Source organism: Schistocerca serialis, chromosome 3 (assembly GCF_023864345.2).
Source record: "Schistocerca serialis cubense isolate TAMUIC-IGC-003099 chromosome 3, iqSchSeri2.2, whole genome shotgun sequence".
Lineage (NCBI taxonomy): Eukaryota > Metazoa > Arthropoda > Insecta > Orthoptera > Acrididae > Schistocerca > Schistocerca serialis.
Window position 1 is genome coordinate 558,629,519 of NC_064640.1, and position 22,868 is coordinate 558,652,386.

Consider the following 22,868-nt stretch of genomic DNA (forward strand, 5'->3'; position numbering starts at 1 on the left):
TAAAAAATACAACAACCCATAATTATGTTTGAATACAGAGTTAATTCCTGCAAGTAATCCCGAAATTTAGCTGCTTAAAACTCAATGTACTTTCTATTTAAAACTACTTCCTTTCGATTTGGCATGGAAAAGTCATTAGAAAACGATACTATTGTACCAGAATCTGTGTTGATTACATCATGTAATACAGAATTCTGGTTTAGTCCTGTATAAGGCAATGGTTTTGAATAACCTGAGATTAACTGTAATGTATGTAAATCCATCATATATATCATGTTATTGACATAGAAAATAACCTTTGCACTTGGTCTCTAATACACAGTATATATTGTTCAAAAATTTTGTGTTACAAATGTTAACCAACAAGTCATAAAGTGTCGTTTAAAGGTTTTTTTCATCATCAAGAATCCACATCTAATATGATTTATTTTATATGAAATTCGGCTAACAAATAATAAGTTGTCCATGTTCTTCATAATGATTCAAGTGATTGAACTGGTGTAAATGATGCAACTAGTGACGTTTTTGGTATAAATGATATTGTTTGTATTTCTACTGTATACGTAATGAGTGACCACTTCCATGCAGTAATACTTCATATAGATGCATCTGATTTTAGATGTATTATTATTAGTGCCAAAGTACAGTATGTCATCTTGATCCATATATGTTTCTAATGGATATTATTAATATTTGGAAAACTGTGTGATCTAACATATTACCTTTTCCAGCTAATGGCCATATTTTTGTATTTGATAATTATAGTCTTTTATTTGTAATTAAAATGTTTAAGTTATTGCTGTCATATTCGAACTGATAAGTTTTACGATTAATTGAATGCTGCTCCTGATACATGTAACACTTTTTTATTTATTCCTTTGTTATTCCATTTTACATCGTTTTCTTCCATTGATGTATTCTTGTATTATAACTACCAAATGAATCTTTACTCTCCACATAGGCATATTCAGAAATTTAAGTGCCTTCACATAACTAACCATTTATTTCAAGATTAAATGTTATCTGAAATAACTGTAATGCTTCTCTGTATACATCATCTTTCAATTGACAGTTGAAATGATGTTGTATATCCAAGTAATCAGCATTATTTAAATACTTTCTTCCTGTACTCTTATCATGTGTGCTTAATATTTTGACCACCATCAACAGCGAAATATCCTCTTTTACATATAATTAAAATTAATATGATGTAGCTCAAATATTAAATAAAAATAAAAATTAATAATATTAATGAAAACAATTATGGTCATTGGTTTTGCTTTTAAATGTAGTCATTGATGGATGTAGTCAGTAACAAGATTGCATAAAATGATGAAGAAATGTTAGTGGTAATTGATGAAAAAAATAATCCTTGGTCCAAATCTAGAGATGTTGAGAAATATTGAAATATAAAATATTATAAAATCTGTAAAGATACTGATGAAGATGAAAAAAATATATTGGAGAATTTAAACCCCTCCAATCTGGATGTCCTACAAGGAAATGAAAAATTATCGATATCTGTATCAAAGAATCTGGCTTTTATTCTCTTATTTTATCTTCAAAAACATAAGAATCACAAAAATTCTAAAAATGGGTAACAAAGATAATTTGAAAATAGGGTGAATCAAATCAAATTTGAAGGTAAACCAAAAACAGAAGAAGAGCAAAAACAGCAGTTTACTGTAGAGATAGATGAAGAAAGGCCTAAGTTCATACATTTAAGACTGATAAACTCAAAAAAGTTTAAAATATAGTTGAATGTCTTGATCTACATACTTACAAATGACTTACTTCAAAAAGATCATTTCTTTAAAGTATGTGGTATACCTAAAAAATAAATAAATCATGGTTATCTACATACACTACTGGTAAATACAGAAATAATAAAGTTCAGCATGCCTATAAAATATATATCAACTATGAAGTGAGCAAAGAAAAATTTACATGTGCTTTTGAAACTCTTAGAACAGAAGGTAAAGAAAGAGCTGTACAATATGAAATTTGATGAACTAATATGCTTTTTCGATTTCTTTAATGATGATGAAAATTATTTAATGCTACAGCAATTTCAATCACCGATGATGAAACTGTAATAAGTCATATGACAACCTTCTAACATGAACTGAATGTATTCTAGGTGTTATCACTACTCGGCACATTTTAAACTAATGTTAATAATGTGATAATTTATAAAATTGTTTCAAATAATCTCAGTGAACAAGAAATATAACAACTGATATGAGGCTGTTACTCAATAAATCCTGTTTCAGCTTTACCTGGAATAGCCTAAAATTTTGAAGAAAACATCAATTACAATTAATAAATATTTGTATCCTTTATTTGTTTCTAAAATTCCTGTTAAGTTGCCAGGATGCATTTCTACTAAGCCCACTTGCCAAAAACCATTGTGGATCAGGTGAAACAACATGTCTTCTTTTAAAAACCTTTCTCAGTGGCACATGTAATCTACTAAAATGTTTCTTCATGTGTAATTATAAATATTTGTGACAAATTTACTTTTTTAGTTTTACAAACTTTACACATTCCACCAATTTTCTTCCTTTCGTTTTTTGTCAGTGGTCTTTGAGGATGATGTGTTCCAGTAAATTTTTTATATTTAAGATACCAAACATGATTGTCCTTAAAGACTAACATGGAATTCACTCATTAACTCATAAAGATTAAATTGAACCGAAATAAAATTATTTCTACTTTTGCTACTACAGTTACTATTTTATTTTTAAATGTTACTGTTCCACAGTAATATTTATATGGTGTTATTAATTGATTATTATTACTTATTTCATGTAATTCATGATATACATATAGTTTTGTATAAAAATCATTAAATATTAAATCTTTGTAAACATTTTTACCAATGACTGAATTTTTTTTCAGGGTAAAGTAATAATAAAAATTATGAAATTGCTGCTCATTTCCTATCGAAAATTGAAATTCAATTGTTTGTTAATCACATATTGTTATTTCAAGTACGTCAACTATATCTTTTGCACAGACTTCTAAGTCTCTGTTGAAATTATTAATCAATTCATTAAGCTATAATATAGTGACATAATAATCGTTGTGCTGCTGATTAATTTTTTGAATACATTTTGTTTTAGTAACATTGATATTATACGGTATTAAAATACTTATGTACTCAGATTTTTTCATTAGATTATGTAATTCATTTTCAAAACGAATTTTGTTAACTACATTTTCCAATATTCTTGGCCATTTACATATGCTTATCGTATACCACTAAAATAAATATAGCTTTTAGTAATTGGTAAAATGTTACTGAGTTTACTGTGAAATGTTGTAACATAACTTCTTGTCAAATACTTCCTTAATCCTTTTTGAGTTTTGTAATAGTTTTAATTCAGTTTTGCGGTACTATACATATTTATCTTATTTCCTAAAAGTCCATTTATTTAATTTAAAATCTAAAGCTTTGTGCATGTTTCTGCCACATGCATCACAAACAAGTTTTGTATTATTCGTTTTGTCCCAACAATTTCAAATATTGCCAATCTGATTTAAAGTGTCTCAATTAATTATTTCAATTTCAAAAATTTTTGGTTTACTAGGTACATTATCAGGTGTAAAAAAACCATGACAGTGTTTAATTTTCAGTTGTTAAACTAAATTCTTAGGTCAAAATTTGATAATAATCAATCATATTTCTAAATCATTTCTTCGAAATTTTTTATTTCTTTACCTTTATTCTCAATTATTAAATTATCCCTTCTTTGTTTTTCTAATTCTGTACAATGTTTTGTTTATTGTGAACAGATTTACTTCTAGCTGCTGCTCTGCTAGCTAATTTAGCAACAGCTCTTAATACTGCTAGCAAAATCAGGAAAAATCACTCTCATATTTTAAACCTGGTCCATTTTCTTTTTTGAGAAATATTGAAAATTTTTTCCAGAACAGATATACGAAACGATACTTGCAAATTGCCACCAGTGTTTCTTATCTCCTTTTTTTCACCATCAGTTAAATAATCAGCAATGTTGTTTAACTGTTCATCACTGAGTTTAAATTTAAATGTTTTGAAATTAGTTTTACCACTCAATAGCAAGATATAAGTTATTCATTCACACAGATGAAGAGTATAATTAAAATTATATAATCCCCATCAATTGTCATCAGTTTCAATACCCTTGCCTAATTTTCTTTTTCCAGTATTATTCCTCTAACTGTTGTTGCAGTTAATTTTTCTCCAAATTATGAATCTGCTGTATACACTCTTTCTTTTGCAATTTTCATATTTGCTTATCTGCTTCATGTCTAGGTTCTAAATCTTTATGATCTCAGTATAGAAACACCATATATTTTATATGCTGCAGCTAACAGATTTATACCTTGATATCGTGTAGCTAACCTTTCTTTTAATTTTGTTCCCACACTGCAAAGATTATAGCCACATTGATGCATTTCAAATGGTAATTCATTAGTTAATGTGTTTACTAAACCTTAACCACATCATTCACCCATAAATATTCAAATGTTTTTGTATTTTTTAAAATTAATCCTTTACCTGTTTTCTCATTGTTTGAAGAATCTATACTTGATTGTGATTTATGTGTTGCTAATATTGGAAAAGAAGTTTCCATAATATCTGTCATAAAATTACTGAATTTAATATCTCTGCTTGATTTCATTTTATTTAATTTTTATAAAAATATATCTCTCCTGAATCAACCAATGTATTTGGAAATATTGATAAATCAACAGAAGAAACTTTTCTTTATGTCATGTATAATAATATGTTTTTAGTTCAAAGGTACATTAGTCCATTCGTACTGTTGTGTGTTACTTCATCAATTTTTAAATTAGCTACATCAAATTCTACCTGTAAATTACCATTACATTTATACATACCAACAGGTCTTAATTCTCAATATTCTGTCGCTTATATTTACTTTTAACTCTATTTTTACTCACTTCTTCATATTCATCCAGTTTATATTGTATATCTCATTAACTCAATGTATAGTCGAATTGATTAATTGATGGTAAATCTTAAAATTTCTCCCTGATGCTGATGAGGAGGTATTGATTTTACAAGCTCTCTATTTTATTCAATAACTTTCAGAAGATTATTGCAGGAAACTTCAGTTCCTTTTTTAACATGTTTCTTTTTGTATTTCTCATACTCTGTTCTTGCTTGTTTCAACCATGTTCAAAAAATTTCTTTTAACTCTGTAACTACTATTTCATTTTGTTTATCCCGTTTAACAACTTTTTGATCAAATGTTGCTGGTATTTAATGAAAATAGAGAAACATTAGTACTTAATACACTATATGTTTATTGTTCCTGTTAATTATGCTAATGCTTAACATTTATGTTCATGCTTAACAATTATGATTAAAATTTATGTTGATGTTGCATGTTTATGATTAATGTTCGAATAAATTGTAACAATAATCATGTAATTGTTTTTATCTCAACACATTGTCTTAAAAATTGAAATTTAATTATATTTATGGATTTCTAAAAATTGAAATGATAAAATGTTTTAATTTTACAGTTATCGAAATAATGACAACCATATATTTCTGACCCACATTTAACTTTGTTATTAGAGTATGGACAAATTGTAAAATGTTGATCATTTTTTATGTTTCATACTGTTGTAAATAATAAAATTTCTGTATAGCCTTCTTTATGTTCACATAAAATATAATCAGCATGGTTAATTAATAGGTTTTAAATATCTTTTTTAATGTCATTTAAGTAAGATAAAAACGTTCATCATGTTGTTAGTAAAGCCTTAATCTTTTTTCGATATTCTCCATCATTAATTTTTCTTGTCATGTCTGTCATAAAAAATCCAAAATGAACCTCATTCCAGTATTTACTACATTTTGTCTTTAAAATCATCAAACTTTAAATCTCCACTAACAAACTCATGGGAAATATGATTTAAATTAATATCACCCTGTCTAAGTTTATTTAAAAAGTTTGTATCCTCTCTCACTAACTGTTTAGTCATATTGCAATGTGTTTGAGGTAAGTATAAACTAACTGTCGCTTTATGTACACCTGTAGTAAAATATCTCTGATTAAGACCAGATTTTCAAGAATGAAACCATAAAACCAAGTGAATTACCTTCCCATTCATCTATTGGTATTAAGAGGCAACATGCCTTTTGCATGCGTTTTTTGACCTGTCCCCTCTCATTTTTATTATATCTTTATGGTAGAATGCCGAATAAGTTCGTTCTGGGTAATGCAATGAGTTCTGAGAACTATTATCATCGTAAGTGTGTGTCTCTGTATGTTTTGTTTGCAGTGCATTTAGCCTCCATTTGGGTGGTCTGCAACAGAGCCAGGACACCTGTAGGGCCAATGAAGATAGAGGTGGGCTGACTCTCTGGCAGCCTTCCTTTGAATTCTTTGGGCTCCATGTACAATAACAGACAGCCCATCCCTCTGCACTTGCAGCCAGTGTTGCATTCTGGCCTATTGTACACACTGCGAAGTGACTGGGAGGGCTATGGCCCTGCTCTATTGCCATCAGTTTACGATAGTCTAGTGTCACGGCCTAATGTGGGTGATACCAGATGTGATTAATGTATTCAGATCTTCCCAGAAATGGACACTAAACAACTTAATGGGTGTGACTCCCTGGTGACAGCAGTTAGTTAAACTTTTAGTCTTATGTGTGTAGTGGACGAAGAGACTATTTTTCAGCACCAGCATAGATGTAGGAAATAGACTCAGCAGTTCACAACGGCACCCTGTGACATCAGAGAGCCTCATTCTGAAATTTCTGTGACAAGACCACATAGGATCGGTACGTTTTGCTCGCCAGTTTTCCACTGCAATTACTATTGGCGCATGTTCTCACACCCTCGCCCATTGAAAATTTTCAAAAGTGGCGAGGATCACAGATTGCCCATAAGGGAGGTTGTAAGATCCATCTGTGGTACCGTAAAGGTGCAAGATATCGTGTTAAGCGATCTTCTCTGTATCTCCTCCTGGAGATACTTTATTGACAGATAGTAAGGGCACTGTCTCGGTCACCTAGATGGAAGTAATTTGTGTAGGGTTTTTTCTTGTGGACGAAACATACTAGAGGGGTCAGTGGCGCAGATCTTAGCGACCCCACCACCTGTTTGATGTTTGCCAACTTTGTATTGCTGAAGATGTTTGTGGTAAAGTATCTTGTCTGCTACACCATTGTAGGAACCTTGTATAATTTTTTGCACTGAAACCCTCATCACCATGTTTTCTCAGTGTCACCAATACATACCAAATTTTATATTTTATAATTAAGAGTTCTTGTTACCGATCGCAGTACTATCAGACAGGCAGGCTGTAGCACTTAATGTGCAGACTCAAGTGGCTGATCAAATCAGTCTTTTCGTTGTTTGGGAGCAGGAGCCCCTTTCAAGTACTGGTATGTGGCCAACTTCTTATTCAATATTCCAATCATTGTGCCCTTACTATGAGGATTTTTTTGTACTGTATAGTATATTTTCGTGTCATTAGCTCAATAAATCGCTTTGTTGTACATAAACTATTTGTCATCCATAGTCAGTTAACAGCTGCCATTTCCTCCCATCCTGATTAATGACTACTAAGGAAACTAATTACCTTATAATTAAATTAAATTACTGTGTGTGTGGAACTCTTTTTAATTGTCATTTATACTTAGAAATGGGGTTCGAGTGTGCGATCAAACCACATGCAGATTCTTTAGAATTAAAGTGTCCACAAAACACTTCTTAGCTCTGGCACATTGCAGTAAAAGTAACTATCTTCTGTTTAACTTTTAACACGTTTTCATCACCTGTTTATATTTTGGTTGATCTAAACTTTCAAATACCTTATAAATAATTGATTGTATCCATTTTTATCCATCCTGGAGCTAACATATAGCTATCGATAATTAATTTTGTTTCTTTCACATCTACTTAGTCCAATCATTATGCATTGAACTGAATTAGGTAGTAGTTTACCATGTTTATTTTTTTCATTTCTTTTCTGAAATTTTAGGCAGCAAACTGTTTTCATTTAAATAGAAATAATTTATTATTAGTAAATGAAAAGATTAACTCAGTTAAGTGGTAACTGATCATATCTTAAGAAACGATTAAGTAGTACCTCTAACAGACAGTTATAAAAATGTAGGTTTTTATAGTTGGTAGTTATACAACATTTTTAACCCCAAATGTCAAATAAAAAATAATAAATTATACTGTGATTGAGAAAGAATAGAAATTCCTGTTGGTCAATTTAGTTTAAAAGGTTAAGCAGAATTCATTCATACAAAAAATCTTATATAAACATTAAAGCAGACAAGAGTTTGAACAGAGTAGTAATTGGAAGCGATGTTAAATTATACAATGGTAAAAAATATGGTACAAGAAGTGTGTTAGGATTTAAAAATAAAATTACTCCACACATAAAAAATTATTGCTAATGGCATTCAAAAAATTACACCACTTGAATTAATTAATGTTAAGTTAATTTACCTGATGGAATATTTGCAAAAATGATGATTGTTTTCATTGCAAAAGTAATATTATTGGTTCGCTTAAGCCTAGTGTTGAATTTGGTGCACTGATAATGGGTCTGATAATGGGTTATGGACAAAATCACTAGTAGTAGTAAAAGTCAGTTAATGCAGGTCACTGTCACAAGTTTTTTGAAACATATATTGACTGCCAACAATTGCCTTAATAAAATCTACAAAAATTTGCTCAGCACTGCACAACAGCCAATTCGAGAATATCAACATTACAAAATGAAATTCGTCGAATATTTAGCAGCAATCAGTTTCATTGAAAAGTGCATAACTATTGATGTCATTCCTGTTCTCTATGAAATTAAAGTGAAAGTAAGAGGTGAAGTTCAGAAGGTTTAAAGAATACAGTGAAAAAAGTGGTTACAAGGAGAATTAAAAACAAATGAAGTAGGGAAGATACTTTGAAAAGAAAGAGTGTACATTGCCCATTGGCTACCAGGGAAAGTTCTAGGTTACATGATCCTTAACTTAATTTTAGAAGTAGAACTGTTAACTTAGAAAGAGACTATTTCTGTGAGACATATAAAAAAATGGAAGCTCTAAGACTACAACAGTGCCCTAGCATTTTTAGTATATCATCTGATTTTCAATTCTTTGAAGAAGTTCTAAATTTAACGAACATTAGCTTTACTGTTGAGGAAAAGAGAGTTTATATAAATGTCTGAAATGCATTTTGTATTAAAACCTAATACAAAAAAAATGAAAACAGTTAATTGATAGTGCTAAAGTGGCTGTGGACCAAATGAAGGTGTCTACTATGTAAAAGAATTTTGTATCATGTAAAGAAGCTAAAATAATAGAACAGCATGTTAGGGTGGATAAAGTAAGGCATACATGTGGTAAATGTGAACATTCCATCGTCAACAGAATTAATGTCCAACTTCTGCAGAATCAAATCAGTGTGTTAAAAGCTGATAAAGGCTCATCTGTGGTTGTCGCATGTAATCAGGAATACATTTACAAAACCACATAATTTTTTAAGGGAAATAATATTTTCAAATTAAGGGACTTTCTAAAGGATCTCAAGATGTGCATTAATAACTTCCAGTTCTTGCTTAATGATTTTCAAAACAAAGACTCTATAGTCATGAAACCAAAAGCTCTAGATTTAGATGTCAATCAAAGTTCATAGAAGTAACATACCATGCAGGCCAATTGTGAATTATATAGATAGCGCACATTTCTTACTTTGCCAGAAATTAAATCATATAACTAATAAGAATGAAGTAGATTGTGGCTCGTTTATGATAAACAACTGAGATGACTTAATCAAATTTACTAATAACATTCAGACCCCAGATAAAGTTATATTGTGTCCTCTTAATGTACTAAATTTTTACATTAATGTCCTTGTAAAAGAGTCCATTGAACTCGTTAGGAAAAACGTGATTCAACACAAGAAAATGACTGTCCCTGAGATCATGGAGCTAGTAGAAATGCTCTCATTAGTAATATCAAAAAATTATTTTCCTTTTAATGGAGACTACTATAGACAACCTAATGGATTAGCCATAGGGTGCTGTTCAGCTGGCACTCTTGCAAATATATTCTTGGATGACATAGAACATAAAATTTTAAATAATGGTTCTGATATTGTCAAATAAATAATGTATACAAAAGACGTGTAGATGACACATGAATTCTACTGAAAGGCAACATAAATGACATATACAATTTACATAGTTTCTTCAACAATTTTCATCCATGTATAAAATTCTAAGTAGAATTAGAGGACAATCGCTCTATTAACTTCCCTGGACTTAAAATTTCTAGAAAAGAAGAGAGAGAATCACAGAAAACCAACTACAGCTGACATTATTATACATAAATATTCTTTTCACTCAATGAGCCAGTGGCATGCATTTTTTGCTTAATGCTGAGTAGAGTTGCGAGATTACCTTTGGCTCATGACAATGTCGAAACTGAACTAAATACTCTGACTCAGATTACACTACAGAATGGATCTGGCCCAGAGATAGTTAACAGATTATATAGTAAGAAAATGAAAGCTAGGGATAAGGCAGTTAAACATGAAATTACTTTATTAAAAGATAATAATAAACAGAAAAATAGATATGTAGTACACCCAAATTATGGAAAGATATCAGAGAAAATAAAACAAAATTTTTTAGAAAAGTAATGTCATAATTTATTTTCAGACTACAGATAAGATTGGTATAAAAATGCAACATAAAATTAATATAGATTCCATATATGACCAATATGGATTGTACAAGATTAACTGTGGGCAATGTGACAGATTTTACATTGGGCAGACTGGGAGAATACTCAAAACCAGTTTTAGAGAACATTCAAATCCGAGTAAAACTTCAGCTCTAGGAACACAGTTAAAAACTCAGAAACATATATTACGTAATATAAATGTCCATTATAATTATCTGGGCTGTTATGCCGTGGTCGGTTGATGACTTCTGTGTCAATTCCCAATGTTTCGTCTCTGACTGCGGGAGACATCTTCAAGGGGGTCCGTAGCTCGATGGAACGTCCAACACACCCACTGGCGCGCTACTGGCTGCCGCTAAATTCGGTGTCTGCACGTGTTTTGAAAAGGTCAGTGCAATTGGCCGCTGCCCGTCACCGTTGAGCGCCGTTGCCAACACCCAGTAGTGGACGGGTGGTACATATCTTCTTTAACACAGGCATCCATATACCATTTAATTTCACGCCCTCCTCCTTTCGATTGAAGTTATTAGGGTCTTTAGCGATTTTGATTGCCTCCCTGTAGAGCCTTTCGTAATATCCGCTTGTGGCCGCTAGTACTTGCGTCTCCTTGAAACGAATATTGTGGTTCCCTGGCTGGAAAGCATGTTCCGCAACAGCTGATCGTTCCGTTTCTCCTCTTCTACAATTTCCCTTGTGCTCTTCCAAACGTTTAGAAACAGTTCTTTAAGTAGTACCAACATAAACATCTCCACAGCTGCATGGGATCCTATACACTCCAGCTTCTTCCAATGGTTTGCGGGCGTCCTTGGCAGGCTTAAGGTATTCCTCTATCTTCCTGGTGGGCTTGTAAATAACGGTAATTTTCCACTTCGTCAAGATCCTCCCAATTCTTTCCGTTACATTTTTAACAAACAGCAGGAAAACCTTAGATTTGGCAGTAGCCTACGTCACTATGATTTCTGCGCGGCTGCTTCAATGCACGTTTTATTTCGGCGGACGAATATCCGTTCTTCATTAGTGCATTGTGGAGATGTTCCATCTCAGCGTCGAGCAACTCAGGTTCACAAATATTTCTAGCTCTGTCCGCTAACGTCTTGATAACACCCCGCTTCTGTTGTGGGTGGTGGTATGAATCCCAGTGCAAATAACGGTCTGTGTGCGTGTGTTTGCGGTATATTGAGTGGCCCAAACTACCATTTTCGTTTCTAAAAACAAGCACATCGAGGAAATGTAATTTGCCGTCTACCTCCTCCTCCATTGTAAACTGAATTCTCGAGTTTATACTTTTCAGATGTTCGTGGAACTGGCTTAGTTCCTCCCTGCCATGTCTCCAGAGCCCAAACGTATCATCCATGTATTGGAACCATACATTTGGCTTTTTCCTGGCAGTACCTAAGGACTGTTCTTCGAATTTCTCCATAAAGAAGTTTGCAATTACGGGACTTAGGGGGCTTCCCATAGCCACGCCATCCGTTTTCTCACAAAACTGTGCATTCCACTTGAAGCATGTGTTCGTCAAACAACACTTAAACAGTTCTGAAATATCGGCAGGAAAAATTCGATCCAGCTGTTCCAATTTTATGTGGGTACCACTAAAAGAACTGTTTATAAACGTTTGGAAGAGCACAAAGGAAATTGTAGAAGAGGGGAAACGGAACGATCAGCTGTTGCGCAGCATGCTTTCCAGCCAGGGAACCACAATATTCGTTTCGAGGAGATGCAAGTACTAGTGGCCACAAGCGGATATTACGAAAGGCTCTACAGGGAGGCAATCGAAATCGCTAAAGACCCTAATAATTTCAATCGAAAGGAGGAGGGCATGAGATTAAACGGTATATGGATGCCTGTGTTAAAGAAGATGTGTACCACTCGTCCACTACTGGGTGATGGCAACGGCTATCGACGGCGACGGATGGCGGCCAATTGCACTGACCTTTTCAAAACATGTACGGACACCGAATTTAGCGGCAGTCAGTAGCGATCCAGTGGGTGTGTTGGACGTTCCATCGAGCTACGGACCCCATTGAAGATGTCTCCCGCAGTCGGAGACGAAACGTTGGGAATTGATACAGAATTCATCAATCGACCACGGCATAACAGCCCAAATAATTATAATGGACATGATATTTCCGACCGTGAAAGTCTACATTTTAGTAATATAAATGGTTAGATGGTTTTGTTTCATAAGACCAATAAAGGCACTGGAATAAATTTGTTGGAGGAGACAAACTTTTTTCAATATGATAACAAACTCTGAAAAAATTCTGAACAGATAAACTGCTTTGAAGAATAAGAGCTTCTTAAGTAATTTTATGGAAATTATGAAAATATTATGCAGTCATTTTCCTTCTGATAAGTAGTGGATGGTTGTGGTTTTAGGGTTTTGTGATAAGATTTTTCAACTTTCTGTTCTGTTGGATTCTCTTCCACCTTACTGTGTCACAGTGCATGTATAGTAAAAAATGTTGCTAGATTATTGAATTTTATTCCTGCTATTGTTTGGATATTTGTGTAAATATAGTGATGCCTGTTGTAAGTTGAGGTTCTTACACTAACGTGTCAATTGTAAGACAGGTTAACTTGGCAGTTCTACTGTTACAGTGAATAGAAGTATTCTACTCTCAATTGTACCGAGAGCCTGAACTCAGATGTTTACTTATCATGCATATGTATCTATTAAGATGGTGTTTTTACATAAATGTAGTAATTGTTTGTTAATGCACCAAGAAAAGTTTTTCTGATAATTTCTCTGACTGAAATAAGAAGCATGATACATAACACAATCATAGGAATTGTATGGTTGATCATCTATTACACTTTCATTCGTGTGCAGGACCAGTTAAGACATTTGAGTGAATTTGTTGGAAGAGCCAGGATAATATTTTCGATATGATAACAAATTGTGAACAACAGTCGCAGGTTCGAATCCTGCCTTGGGCACAGATGTGTGTGATGTCCTTCGGTTAGTTAGGTTTAAGTAGTTCTAAGTTCTAGGGGACTGATGACCACAGAAGTTAAGTCCCATAGTGCTCAGAGCCATTTTTTTCACTACTAATTTGATAGCTGTGTGAACTTGGATTTGTGGTAAGATTTTTGCACTTTCAGTTCTACTGGATTTTTTCCCATATTACCTTTACCTAATGTATTAAATTACTCATATATTAATATTCTGTTCCTGTTTTCTATTTTAATACTGTATTACTGGACGGATAATCCACCTGATTGATTTTTATTCTTAGAGAGAGTTGAAATAGTCCACTTGTATTAATATGCAGAATATGCATAAAATTGGATTGACATTGGTAAAGTTATGCTTCTTACATGAATGTGTCAACTGACAATTTTTAATATGGTAGAATTTTAATCTTGAAATCTCTTTATTTGCATGCAGATTCTTCTGTAGAGAACATACTGATGTGACTCAAATGGTTAGTCATCAAGATAGATTTTTGCTATGCTAACAAATTTTGAAGATAATTCACATGGCAGATTTTGGTTTTTACAGTGAGTAGTAATAGTTTACTCATATTAAATTTCTAGGTATGAATAACATTGGTTTGGCAAATGGTAAAATATGCTCTTTACATTAATGTATCTGCTCTCAGTTTTTAATGTGGGAAGAGTCTTATTCTTGAAATTTCTGTATTTAAGTGCTGATTATTTGATAAATAACCTATTCATGTGAGTCAAATGTTTAGTCATTAAGATAGATTTTTACTATTTCCACATCTTTGTAGTAAGTGAGTTTTGTTGGTCTTATTAACATGGGTTGAGTGTTACATTCTCAGTCTTTACATAGTGACCTGGTCAACTGAGACCTTGATATGTCTTTTATTATGTCTTTTTCTGTGTGTTAGGATTATATGACTTTACTAAAAAAGTACTATGCAACATGACTGTAGTGGAGATAAGATTGAGCTGTATTTATGTCATCTGTCAAATTTTTTGATTGAATAACGTGTATATATATATATATATATATATATATATATATATATATATATATATATAGTCCACTTGTATTAATATGCAGAATATGCATAAAATTGGATTGACATTGGTAAAGTTATGCTTCTTACATGAATGTGTCAACTGACAATTTTTAATATGGTAGAATATATATATATATATATATATATATATATATATATATATATATATATATTCAGCATAATGAGTTCTTTGGGCTATAATGTAGAGGCACTTTGTATTTGTTGTAGTTGTCTCATACGAATACGGCGATTGCTGCAGTTGTAAATGTTAAGAATGAGTTTTTTATTACGTGTTTCATGTGGAATAAAATGTTAAATACTTTGTGTTTCAATATCCATGACAAATGAAATGTTTGAAGTGAATTTCGTAAGTCTTTCATTATGTGATGATTGCTAGACGCCAATTTCTGTTGTTTTAATGTTGTTCTATAAATTGGAATGTTCTTCTGTTAGGTACCAGATGACACCTTACAGCCAAAACTGGTAGTACTAATAAAAGCCAGTCAATGCAGTTCAGTGTCTTGAATTCTTTCAAAGATAATTTATGGACTGCATTATCCTTTATTTATTCCAATTAATTATAAAATCCAAGATCCAGAAATAAATATTACTTTTGAAAATGATAAATTGATTGATTTTAATTTTGCTATCATAACAGTTATTTTTGAAATGTATTAATAAATTTTAATCATTATAACTGAAAACGACTGAGAGCTATCACCTTTATTCTTTTCCTGTGAATGGAAAGTGAAAAATAATTTAAATATTCCTAACAAAGATGCAGAAATTATTATTCATTTTGGTAATGTCTTGCTACATCAAAACATTCTGAGCTGCACATGAGTTTTAAAATTATTACAGCTTATTGAATAGATTATGCGATTATTGATGGAAGATCTAATAAAAATAATTTATAACTAAGTGGCAATGCTATTTGATTTCATAACAATAAAGATATAAAGTAATATGTTACCTAGAATTGAACACCCATTCACTTCTTCATCAGTTTTAATATATTGAACTTCATCACTTACTGACAGAATATCTATGAAAGAACATGTACTTAATAATAGAAAGATAAAGAGTAAGAAAATTAAAGTACTGTATACTTTGAAAACCTTTGGATGTTTTTTAAAGATTACAAAGTTGTAAATGGAAAAGACGTCTTCAATAATTTTTAGTTGGAGTTTGAGTTCAAATGATATTATTTCTTGGGGGCCAGTTATAATGAAGCTGGAATTGGAATTAAAGATACATTATCAGTAGTTGGTAAAATTGTAGTTGAGGATATGGAATTCCTGCGACAGTTGTTAAATATGTACCCAATTATGAGGTAGAACAATGAGAAATTACACTGAAAAATCCTGCTGATTTCTTTATTTGAATTACAGACTATAGAAGTAGCAAGATTAAGTGGTACTAATAATTTTGGGATTGATATCAAAAAATTACAATAACTCAGTGGAGTTTGATATGCCTTATTTTACATTTTTTATATTTCAAACTAATCATAAAAATAATCAGTTGATTGACAGTTCTATGTGTGTGCAACCAGCTGTGAGGTCTGACATAACCTGTGTTCTCCACCACATTATATTTACATTTTGTGCACTGAACACAATGCTCCATTTTGTGCACACTGGTACATGGTTAGTTCTGTATATATGTAAGCTCTTTGAATTCGCCAGTTTTTAATGTACCTATGCTTCACAACATTGTTTTACACCTTCAGGTTAAGCTGAAGATACCCGACTAGGGCGATACGCATCATTGCTAATAAATAGATAAAACAATTTGAGACAACACTGTCTTATTTCAAGAAATTCATAACCAATTGCTATATGAGGCACCTGAAAATATTGGAAAAAATGATGAAAATCTGATGAAAATGAACAAAAAATTCTATTTTTATTCATTTATCTCAGCTGAAAATTTTTTCTTGTGATTTTCTGATATTTTGCGAAAAGCATGGGAAAAACGTGTTTCTTGTCATAGTTTTGGTCATTATCCACGATATTTACTTGACATGTCACTATTTTTTCATTGTCTTGGAAACTGAGCCAGAACATACAAACTGCATTTACTTATATATAGGATAGGAATTCACAATAAAACATTTTGATATTAGCCCACATATAAAATTCATGTAAGTGCCACGGGAAAGAAAGTTTCTATCATATGATATAATAAACCTCTACAGGAATATAGCAGTATTATAAACAAAAGCTTTCTACACAAAAAGTATCTAACAGCGAGGCATATGAAATAATAGAACTACTGAAGCTTTCCCCATCACAAAACTATTTTGAATTCGAAAATAAAATTTTCAAACAGTCTAATAGAGTAGCAGTGGGCAATTGCTTTGCAGGCATGACTGCAGATATATTTACTAATATATTACAAGGGAAATTTTTCACTTAAAATTAGCCATACAGGTTGAAATTTCGGAATAAAGTTGAAGGATCACAACTGGGATTGTGGAACGAATCTTTCTGCATTTTACATGCACCTCATCATCACCGCCACCATCATCATCATCATCATCATCATCATCATATCCAGGCCCTACAGACCACAAACTGCTTCTATGAACTGCCTGATCTCCTTTCTGTTTTGTTCTTATTTCCTCCAGGAGTGTTCAATCTGCAGGTCTCCTTCTAATCCGGACTTCACTTGATGATGTAACTAACTTGAGAAAACCAGGTTTATTTTTTCGTCTGCAGCGGTTTTTTTAATAAACATAATGGATTTTTAGTTGTGGATGTCCGCTGAATAAACTTTTGTGGCCAAGAGTGGCTAGTATAGCTAAAAGGAAATTTTTTACATGTACCTCAATTCGAAAAAATTTCTCACAAAAGTGATTGCCAACACTGAGTCAATGAAATGTGTTTAAGACAAAGGTTCACCTCCAATTTTATAAGACATCAGTTTAGTGGAATGGCTTTTCTATCCAATTCTCTGCTACATAATATTATGTTGCTTAGTTTGAGTAATGAAGCATGTGCTCAGCATAAAAAGAAAAATGATGTTAATACGTGTGAATATTATTATAATGTGCCTGTTACTGACTGAATATCAAACTTAGCTAACATTTCTTTTCATCAGAAGTAACCTATTTTACGTGAGAAACTGTTTTACATAAAATCCCCATAACGATTCTTCACAACAGCGACTTGAGTCATTGGTTTCCTATGCAGTATCTATACTTGATGGTCAGCTGTTGACCACAGTCAAATGTAATGAAGTAGCAGTAAACATCAATAAAGTGATTGGGCATGGGTAAAACTAGTTGGTTGGAGGATACGTCTTCTGTTCCTCCTGAAAATAGTATTTGTTATTGCTAGTAATAAAGAGACCCTCATAGTACATGTGATAAGTCAAAGTCAGCAGTAATTATCTCTGAGGAAGACTTTGTGAACAATGTTCAGAAGTTGTTTGAGAATAATGATACAGAAAAAAAGCAATTTTGATGTTATGTCTAAATACCTCGTTCTTGTTAAGGGTACTGTGAAGTCTTTGAAATTGTTTCCTAATCAGTTTGTAAGATGCACTTTAGTGCCCATGAATGCTTGTACCTCCAAATTAAGGGAACTTGTTAAGAGATGTAAGTCCGATTTTCCTGTACACTCTCTAATTAATGCCAGGGGTAGGCCAAGTTACCTAAATGAGAAACTCATAGTAGAATATTTAACATTAGGAGGATCAACATTAATGGACTACCTAGGAGGACAGCTACAGTATCGGTCAATTTGACTGGTGAAGTTTTCTCTTTGCCTTGAATTTTACTTCTTAAGTTACTTCAGTACGGTGTCTTTATGTGTCAGTAGTGCATTATGCTTATGGTATAAATAATGTGTTAAACTACAAAATTTCTATAGAAACCATATTTTATCAAATTAGAAAGACTGAAGTAAAGAATACATTGTAAATACGAAATTAATTTAAACTAAACTTAAAAATGCAAATAAACATGTAATTATACAATATCATTTTTGTCTGTATGACGTGTACTCAGTCAAAGCTTCAAACAGGTCATAAACGTATATTTAATACGAAAAATGAAGAAAAATGAACACAAATTGCTGTAGCAATAACGAGAAAATAACAATTTTTCTCTCTGTCTTTGTCAAAACACTTTGCACACACATACCGAACACTTCTTGCACAAATACGAATTTGTAGCAGCGCACGCACCGATTTTTAGTTTTGTTCGAAATTTTGAATCCTACTATCTGGCAGGTCTTCTGTACCACTGCCTTATGTATTTTAGTGGTCGCAATGAATGTATGAACAGGTCCTTTCCTTGATATTGCATACACAGAAGAGAGTTCTTCTGCTAATTTTAAAAGAAACATTCACCAGTTAACTTTTTCTCCTATTGTCTCTGTGTACAGGATCCAGGTGTTGATTCCAGAAAGGTCTAGGACGTTGAAAAACAAATTCATACGTCATCTGCAGCAACCAAACTTTACAATATACAGACATGATATCTGGTCCAGAATATTACCTCCAAATTTAGTCGAATTGTACAAGCTGACGATTTCAGGGTATTTCTTCTGTGTCTGTTCGTCCACTGCAACTGATTGGTGTACGAGGTGCATTCAAGTTCTAAGGTCTCCGATTTTTTTCTCCAGACTGGAAAGAGATAGAAACATGCGAATTGTTTTAAAATGAGGTCGCATTCATTGTCAATACGTACCAGAGATGGCAGCACCATACGGCAGATGGAATTTTACTGCCAGCGGCGAGAATGAGAACTATTTTAAATACTTAAAATGACGACGTTTTCCTTACTTGAACAGTGTGCAATAATTCATTTTCTGAATTTGCGTGGTGTGAAACCGATTGAAATTCATGGACAGTTGAAGCAGACATGTGGCGATGGAGTTACGGATGTGTCGAAAGTGCGTTCGTGGGTGCGACAGTTTAATGAAGGGAGAACATCGTGTGACAACAAACCGAAACAACCTCGGGCTCGCACAAGCCGGTCTGACGACATAATCGAGAAAGTGGAGATAATTGTTTTGGGGGATCGCCGAATGACTGTTGAACAGATCGCCTCCAGAGTTGGCATTTCTGTGGGTTCTGTGCACACAGTCCTGCATGACGACCTGTAAATGCGAAAAGTGTCATCCAGGTGGGTGCCACGAATGCTGACAGACGACCACATGGTTGCCCATGTGGCATGTTGCCAAGCAATGTTGACGCGCAACGACAGCATGAATGGGACTTTCTTTCCGTCGGTTGTGACAATGGATGAGACGTGGATGCCATTTTTCAATCCAGAAACAAAGCGCCAGTCAGCTCAATGGAAGCACACAGATTCACCGCCACCAAAAAAATTTCGGGTAACCGCCAGTGCTGAAAAAATGATGGTGTCCATGTTCTGGGACAGCGAGGGCGTAATCCTTACCCATTGCATTCCAAAGGGCACTACGGTAACAGGTGCATCCTACGAAAATGTTTTGAAGAACAAATTCCTTCCTGCACTGCAACAAAAACGTCCGGGAAGGGCTGCGCATGTGCTGTTTCACCAAGGCAACGCACCCGCACATCGAGCTAACGCTACGCAACAGTTTCTTCGTGATAACAACTTTGAAGTGATTCCTCATGCTCCCTACTCACCTGACCTGGCTCCTAGTGACTTTTGGCTTTTTCCAACAATGAAAGACACTCTCCGTGGCCGCACATTCACCAGCCGTGCTGCTATTGCCTCAGCGATTTTCCAGTGGTCAAAACAGATTCCTAAAGAAGCCTTCGCCGCTGCCATGGAATCATGGCGTCAGCGTTATGAAAAATGTGTACGTCTGCAGGGCGATTACGTCGAGAAGTAACGCCAGTTTCATCGATTTCGGGTGAGTAGTTAATTAGAAAAAAATCGGAGGCCTTAGAACTTGAATGCACCTCGTATTGTGCTCAACAGAAGAATATGTTTCTTAGTATTCCCCTGGTAGAAAGTAATAGTTGTGTCACCAGATTTGTATAAAATAGTATCATACAAGGACCTGGTAGTAGACTTAGCTGACGGACGAGCTTGTCTTCGGGTTTTCTTCAGTGTACCCACCATGGTTGTGTGTCTCCCACTTCAGATGCCCTGCAAGATGTTTGGCTGTGTAGAAATTATCACATGTTACATTTCTTCCTTTCGAAGTGTAAGGTTGCGTGAGACGCGTGACAACATGCTCTGTGACAGGTACGTTAACGGGTCTTTCACTTTGTTTACCCACGTAAGGAACTGCATTCACCATATACTATTTACTACTGGCATCTGCTGCCAGACAGAACCTCAAACCAAATTTGTCCGGTCTATTACTCATATATTGTGTACAGCGGCACCGAGCTTTACGTGGATAGAGCTGCTCGTCTACAGTTATAAATGCACCTGGCTTATAGTTCTGGATACAGTTAGCTACAAATGAATTCCAGAGTGGGGTAGCTGCTACGAAGCCATCGGCCTTGTGTCTCTAGGCACGAGTATGTTTGTCATCAAATCTTAAAAATCGCGTGGCTTCTATGAACTTATTTCTTCCCATAGTGCGAGAAAAAAATGCCAGCCCCCACACTTGAGACCACAGAAGTTTCAGGGGGAAATTCTTTCTTCCGTATACTCACTTCACGTTCATACATCATAGCTATGGCAGCTTCTAATTGGGCAATGTCAAGTACCCATGTGTCATCCTGAAAACGTTCTTAGGCTCCAATTTCTGTTACGTTTTGTATGTTCTATAGAATATTATTGTCTATCAACACTCACCATGCATTCAAGTAACTGCCTGCAACTGTAAGATTCTTTACGTTAGACATCGGCCCAAGAGTTCCCACTAACACGTTGTGACGCCCTTAGCTTCCAGGTGCATGGGATAGTGTAGTTGTAGTCCACATTGTTCTGTGGGCTACAGTCTCTGAACTTCCAACTTCCGAATGCTGAGATCGATGCAATTTTTTCGTTATTTTCCTCGCATACGAGTAGAATTTTGTATTGCCACTGGAATCGAACGTGTAAGCACTGGGTTATTCGTATGTTGTACGGGTTCTGAATACTCATCTTTCGACTCTGATGATTCGTCTTGTTCTGTCTCGTGGGGCTGATACTCCGTACATTTTTATAATCCTTCCCATCTGTATCATTCAACTTATCACATTCAAAAATATCTTCTCCTTCAGAATCTTCTGGTTAACTGTTCACGCAAATCAGTAATTCTCCATCCGAACGAAAACACTGAGGCAGCATAATAATGAAGAGGAGTGCTAAACCTCTGCAGAGCACAACAGCGTATTGACAGAGATCAGCTACTAAAATATGCCAACTCTTCCACTAAATAAAAAAAATGTAAAGAAAGAGAGGGAAGAATGACACAGAATAAGCTAATGGGATGAAGAAATCTATTGTAGCGCTTTTACAGACATGAAACGTAAAAAATATATCACCGGTCAGAATGACCGGCTGCGATCCTTTAAGCTAAAAATAATTCGTTCAGTTTTTGTAAAAGATGTTTGTTACTTACAAAATTATAAACCACCAAGGTGCAATAAAAGTCATAAAAATAAGGCCCATAAACTAAAACGTACTCTATTTATTAAATGTTAAACAACGTTCACCCATCAGATTGACCGGTACAGTTCTTCTAATGCTAAACAAATATTGTAAACATCCTATTTCACTTAGTATTTTTAGTAGAGAGGAACTAATTAGAGGATTGATGGGTTTGTCTGCCCATCTGGTATGGTTTCACGTTAAGAATATGACTCGAGTATACCCTTTGATGAGGTCGGTAGTATTGTTATGGACAACTTCAGCCAGTACAGTGGGAGGCCAGCAGATGAAATGGATGATGTTTTAAGGATCCCTGAGTTAGAACTGGGTTTTAATTATCATAAGTTTGTGGATGATTTCTATGTTCAGGGACGTGGGCATGCCATGGGTTCGCTATTGATGTACACGTTGAGCATTACATTTCTGAGTAGTTAGGAATATCACATTTTTACTGAGTTGACTAGTTTTTCAAAGAAAGTGATTCAGTGGTCACAGTATGTCGACATTTTCGTTGTATATAATAGGCACATTTTTGTATGTATCATAACTGTTTCCTTCACCATCTCAGTGGCCTCAATGAGCATGTACAGTTCACTGTTGTACATAGTGCG